Raw genomic sequence first — 6,978 nt, 5'->3', positions numbered from 1 at the left:
AACCTTATTTGTATTTTTAAAAGCAGGCAAACACAGTAAGCTGACCAGTAAATGTAGCAGTGCCAGTTCAATTTGTAATTTCCTTTTTGATGTTTCAGGAACAGGGCATGCTGTAATGAAGCTTTTTTTTTCATTTCACATTAAATCTGGAGCTAAGCTAGACAACACATCATATGGGAAGGGGGAAAAGAAAACTTCATGTCACTGGAATTCTGTCTCAGTGGGGGCCAAGAGCTTGACTGTTTCTTGGTTATTGCTGTGCTGAGTGCTAAGATGGCTGTTAAATATTTTATCAGCCAAGACTAAAACCAAGAAATGTGCTGAAAACAAGAGTTGAATGATCTCTGTTTTGAGTCTCACATTATGTAGAGACACAAGCAGATTTTCTTTCCTTTCTTTCTTCCCCTGCTTTTTCTATTTTCATTTCTCTCAAATACCTCCCCCCCCCCTCCCCCCAAGCAGCTACTCGGAGGGTTTTCTTTTCCACAGCAGCAGCTGTGGTACAGCGCACGTTATAAGGGCTGACAGTTAACCGAAGTAAACATAAGGACACAGCAGCGTTAGGGTTGTCAGTCTGAAAATAGAATTTCGTTGTAATTCTCTGCGTGAGGTCTTGGAACAGCCGATGGCTGAATTAAGAACAGTGTTTTTGCAGATTTTATGGGGCTGATGCATGTGACTATCCTCCCTCCCTCCGTCACACTAGAGGCTTGGATGATGGAAAATCATGCAATTATCTGTGTATGTATGCATGCACAGCAAAATATTTCTATTCTCAGGTTCTTGTTTTTCCTTTCTTATGTCAGCTCCTTTCAGTGACTCCCTAACACCAAACACTGTCATTTAGTTGTAGTAGGTGGGCACAGCAACTAAGCAATGCTCCTTTACCACCTCGCAGCCCACTTGCCCTTCCCCCCCCCCCCCCCCGCCCCCCGCACACACCAGAAAGCCCCTCAAAATCCCTTTTCTGCTGTAAACACCAACTTCCAGCTAATTTGTCTTTGCTTTCCACTGTGGTGGTTTGCCCTGTCACCTGCTAATAACAAGAGCTTTTACCACCATCTGCAACGCTGAGCTCTTCCTGCGGTTTCTCTCTGCCGTTTCTAAGAATTTGACAAATAAATCACATTTCATCGGGAGATCAAATGAGAAAAATACGGGCCCCGCATTCCGGCTTAGTCTTTGTTTCAGGGAGTTTAAATGACAGATGTGTGTCTCCTAACACACAGCAGCAGAATCAGCGAGAGCCCCGGTTCAGGTTTGAGCACATTACAGAGGGGGGATCAACAGCCGGGATCACCCTGGAAGCAGAGCGGTTTGACTGCGACAGAGCCCCATCTAACACGAGAATCCATGCAGAGCCTGGACTGTGCCTGGAAAGGGTCCATCTTTGTTTCATGAGGTGGAGCCATTTCCTTAAAAGTAGATGGGTTTCGATAAGCGAAAGAGGAGACGCAGCGAGCGCCGCGCTTGGCTGGGTGGTCTGTGCATTTATCAGAAGCACTGGGCTGGGAAAATGTCTGCGGTGGGGCCATGTTCTGGCTCCTCGGAAATCAGAAGGTATCGATCTCCTCCAGCGAGCCGCTCCCCACGGTCTCCGCATCCTGCGCGGCGGCGGCGGCGCAGCTGCCGCCGGAGGAGCGGTGGGAACGGCCCCCGCATCTGAGCCCATTAGTCACCAGATGTCACCTTCTGCTGCCAGCGCCTCCAACAGCCCGGCACACAATGTCCCGAGCACGCTGAACGTGTGAGCGGCGGCTCTCGCAGCAAGGCGGACAGCGCCGTGCGCCGCGGGGCCAGCCCGGCCCGACCCTGAGCCATGTTCACAGTGACACCTACAGCCGGTGGGCACCGCCGCGGCCGCGGGGACCGCGGGGGGGTGGCTTTTCTTCTCCCTCTGCCCGGGTTGTTTGGGCGTTTTAATTTATTTTAAAGATACACCTCTTCTGAAGATGTAATTGATTTTATTCACCGGAGGAAATACCAGTTTCTCAATCGATTTCTACATTTGCTGAATTTATTTTGTTTTCTCCTCTGTGTGATAGCATAAAATGTTATTAAAAAGGTGGTGTACATCAAACAGAAAATTATTTGTTTTCCCCTAGAAAGACTAATTTTTAAAAACTACCATATTTTTAAAATGTCCGCTCAATAGCAGGGAAAGAGATTATTTAGCATCCACAGCCATTACCCTGTGCTCGTTAGCAAGTTGTTTATGGGGCTGCAGAGTGCAGGGCAGAGGCTTGTCTGCACCTTCCCTGCCTTCCCCATTGCTTTTATAGCCTCACCAGCCTCCCCCAGCATTTCACTGGGAAGGACCAAGCATGTATTAGAATAAGATTTTCAGATGTATTTTAAACAGTAAACAAAATCCCATGGAGAAACATCTATGAAAACTAACAGTGTTGTAAAAAAATAACATTAATAAGGCTCTGCTGAATCAAGTGGGGGAGTGTTTACCTGGGGTTGTGTAAGGGTGTTATACTCCACAATCAAAAATTGATTAGAAATTTCCTCACAATACAACAGAGAGTAGTGTCACTATACTTGAGTAATTGTTCAAGTATTTCTAAGGTCAATCCAACAATGAAAAAACCCAAACAAAATAGATGTCAATTCAAATCTTTAGGTGCTTCCAATTAGACCAAACAGAAACAAATCATGCTATCAACTAAGATGTATACTGAAGATTAAGTTTAGAGGCTGTTTAAGGTAAAATTTACTGGAGAGGTGCGAGACATACAGAACTTTCAAGCCAACCAAAAATGTAAGTTAGGCACGTGTTTTAACACAATATAAAACTGCATAAGGCTGATTTTTTTTTCCAAAAACATAAGAAAAACATTTTTAATTTCTTAGATCATATACCTTGACACTGAACCAGAGAGATGCATTTTTTTTACAGATTTTCTGTAAGGTAATTTCCTCTCCTTTCTTTACACTTTGGGATTGTGGTGGTCATGTTTTTTTTTTAAATCTGATAAAAATTTTCACATTTAATTATGACCACACAGAAAACAAAGGATATTTGGCCACTGTATTGAATAGGCTAATAATCCACTCCTACACTTTGAACAAAATATAGGGAATTAAGCAAAAGTGTATTCTGCAGTAAAATAAAACAGTATTTTGTATCAAATATAAACAAAAATAGCTCTTATAATACCTTGTAGTAATGCTATTTTTTCAAAATATTAATTTTTGAAAATTCCTTTCTTATATTTTAACTATATTTATACATAAAAACAAATACACTTTATCTGTGGGATATTTCACAATGAGATCTAAATAGTAGTTTTTAGATTTGGACATCCTGTGAGATTCCTGCTGCTTCTGCATGTATTGCTGCAACTAAGGTCATATACCTTGTGGCACTGAGATACAGAACCCTATTACTCATGTTTTACTTTAAAAATTAGACTGTTCTTTTTAATTTCCTTTTACTCTCATACTTCATAATCTGATCTGCATGTAGCAGGGGGTTCAATTAGAGAACATTTGTTTTCTTTTGTTTTTTTAGAGAGGCTGAACATCCACATCATCATAGAAATGAACTGCTAAATTTAAATTTATACATGACATATTCTAACACAGGTGCAAGAGTATTCAGGTTATACAGTTCAGGAGGTTCTTGATGTTTGTCTCCTGTGCACGTTTATCCCACACCAGAGCAATATTGGGGCATCCCTTTTGTCTGCTTAGCCTGAGGCTGTATATTATAACATGTGGTCTGCAGTGAAACACCCAAAGTTACTGGAATCTTTATGAAATATACCTTAGCATTTTCAAAATTCCCAGAAGTTCAAGATTTGTTTCTAAAAACAGCCATTAGCACAAGTGTTTATGAACGCAGATCCTTAACCACCACCTACTGGTGCAGGGCACACACACAACCAATGTATTTAATGCTGTGTTGAACTCCAAAGTTATTAATTCAAACACAGTGTCCAAAGTGTTTAGAAAATACTTTCAAACCATAAAGAACTGCCATTTGTAAGACTTTAGAATCTGCAAGTGCTTCATGTGAAAAGCTGTTATGCTTCTATTATCAACACGCCTCAGGACTTAAAAAAGCAGGCATTTCAAAACACAGCATGCTGAAATTTGGCATTTTCATTTAGTGCTTACATGTTATTGAACAGAGGGCAATGTAAGGAAGAAAAAGAGAAAAAATCTAGCAGGAAGGTCATTTTCAAAATTAAGAATCTGTATTGTTGATGTTGCTGGTCAAAAGGTGCCCCAAACCATGTAAAATTGATTTTGTTTTTTAGCACTAATGATCAAAATCTAGGGCACAGGCTCTGAATTAATGATCAGTCGGGTGGAGCTGATACCATTAACCTCAGGTGCTCATTAATCCCTACAACTACTTCCATCAAGGTCATTAATGGTATTAAAAGCTCAATATTTACCATACAGTTGAGGGGGTTTGCCTTATGAAAGACTTTCCGCATAAATGCTTTGATTTTAGTTGTCTAGGTGCACTTGTTTGGGTCCCAGTGATGTGTTTACAACTTGAAAAAACTCACAAAAACTGTTATTACATTTTCTTACCATGTTGTGACACCAATTAATTTTAGGGATTGTGTCCTGTTATGCCTAAATATAGACAAAATGTGTACTTATGGTCAATATTTGTTATTTATACTGACATGCACAGGTAGCAGAGCTGGCAAAGACTCACTCAAAGCCATTCTCAGCTCAGAGGCAGGACTTAAATCCCCTTCCAGCTGAGACAAGCCCAGTGCACAAATTTCCTTTCTTTGACTTTTATCTCGAGGAGGTGGCAGGCTGTGGTTTCAGCTTGTAATGAGCACCTTTTTCTCCCACCTCCTGAGAACAGAGGTGAGCACTCATGCAGTGAGAACAGCAGTCTCATTTGAAAAGCAGTAACTAGATGGTGGTCAGGAGGGGTTTTTGGAATTCCTCAGCTGTGCTTCATGACACATTGCCTGTCATGGCTGTGTGCTAAGAGAAGAGCCTGACGGCAGAGAGTGAAGGTGTCTGTAGCCTCACTGGGTCGCCCGAGGTCACAGCTTGAGCTCACACCAGGCCAATCTGACAGTGAGGCCCAGAGAACACAGTAAGTATTTATTACTTTACAAACCCATCTTTCCCTGAACACTTATGCACTTACTACTAGACTGAGTGGCATAGTCTTTATATCAGAAAACATAACAGATTCAATATTAAAAGTAAAAACATGAACTAATCTTGATTTGTGACATAATATAAATTCACCTACTTTTCTTTTTTTCAGCTTACTTGCTAATTGTCATAAACTGAAATATAACTGAATTATCCATTTGGGGATAACACAGCATCGTTTTAGCAGCAAAAGGACACAGGCTGGCAATGAGTTAATTAACTGTTACTCTCATCCCTAAGACCAGTTTGCTAAGGTAGGTCTCAAACCAATCACATTTTGCTACATCTCCTATAAAAATAAAATTCTAAAAGACCGGAGGAAAAAAAAATAGCACGGGATCATGACTTTCAATATCCCCTAAATATTATTAAGTAATGTAAATAATCTTTTTCCTTGCACCATTTGATTCCTACCGTTTGGAGATGCTTACTACACAAATCTTCTCATTTGTGTTTCCGCCACATTAAAATATACTGTGTATTAAAATACACACTAAAATATACAACTTTACAATTTTCACTGAAACATCTGTTTAGTCCAAAGATACTTTCTTTTCTACACCCAGTTTTTGTCCATATATTGTATCTAGCTATACCACAATGCCAATAGCTTAATAGTGATATCCATGTTTGGTTTCCTCAAAATACCCTTTGCAGTTATTGTGTATGAAAGTACTGTGAGATGGCTTTGAATAATGCCATGGTTTTTACTTTCATCTGTTGAAAGGGAAACTGGCTTATATTTGCCTTCCCTGAAAAGAACACAAAGCACCTAGGTGCGCCTGAAATGGACCTCCTTATTATCAATTCCAGTTCCCTATCAGCAGCATCATATCGTATAAACTCCTTGGTAATTTCTTGCCCTTGCTGCTCTAATTAAAAGGCCACTTCAAATTCTGACTCTCTCCATGGCAAGGATCCTTCTTCCATTTACAACCTAAATTTATTCATGACTGACTACTTTATTACCATTTGTTCCTGTGCCTGTCCTTTACATTAAGTAGCTCATCTCTTTTCCCTCTCTGTTTAAACTACCTCCACCTGGTCTGATGTCCAGTCAGCTTCATTGTCCTAAGTTAAATGAGCAATTTCTTTTCAGTCTCTTCTCACAAAGGCTTTTCATTAAGCTCACAGTGATTTTGTGTATCTGTTACAGTTGGAGTTCATCTTTCTGGACCATGGCTGAACAAGCTTGTACCCTGTGAAGTCTGACATTATGTTGCACTACTGAACTAACATTATTCAGTGTTAAGTGGGTCTACTTTATTTCCCAAACTCTAGGACTGTGTTCTTGCCCTCCTCCAGCTGACTCCATCATGGACTGACTGATTAACATTCACGTCTTGCTCTTGCCCTGCCATTTCCAGCTACGGTCTCAGCAATAGAAAATAAAATGTCTGTAAACAGAAAATAAAGAGGAGCAACTCACTACAAAATCTCTTTGTGATTAGTCCTCCACTGTGTTGAAACCAGTAACTGCCAAAAACCCCAAACCCCAATAAAAAACCCCAAAGCAAATGCAATGTTAACAAATTCTTGCTGCATTCATTACCCAAGACTCACTGTTCCATACATACATAATAGCAAATGAATCCATATATCTGTATTTCCAGTAACAGAATGCCAATAATCTAAGGCTTAGGAGGGTTTATTTTCCAACCAACTTGGGTGCTTCAGTTTCTCAGGAAAAAAAAAAAAAATCAAACGAAAACCACCCACCACAAACAAGAAAACACCAAACTGATCTCTTGATTCAGTAACCCACAATATTTTCTTTTGTATTGAACTATCAGCCAAGTAATGAAAAACACTTGTCCATTTCACTGCATG

The 6,978-nt window shown here is 40.3% G+C and overlaps 1 long non-coding RNA gene across 1 annotated transcript; it reads left to right on the top strand.

The window, feature by feature from the left end:
• The first annotated feature begins 1,468 nt into the window (after positions 1-1,468).
• Positions 1,469-6,576, top strand: LOC125329462. The gene is made up of 3 exons (XR_007205158.1): positions 1,469-1,844; positions 5,261-5,402; positions 6,305-6,576. It is a non-coding gene; the product is annotated as an uncharacterized LOC125329462 (long non-coding RNA).
• The last annotated feature ends 402 nt before the right edge of the window (positions 6,577-6,978 follow it).

This window comes from Corvus hawaiiensis, chromosome 8 (genome assembly GCF_020740725.1).
Source record: "Corvus hawaiiensis isolate bCorHaw1 chromosome 8, bCorHaw1.pri.cur, whole genome shotgun sequence".
NCBI lineage: Eukaryota > Metazoa > Chordata > Aves > Passeriformes > Corvidae > Corvus > Corvus hawaiiensis.
This window is presented reverse-complemented; position numbering and strand designations above follow the sequence as displayed.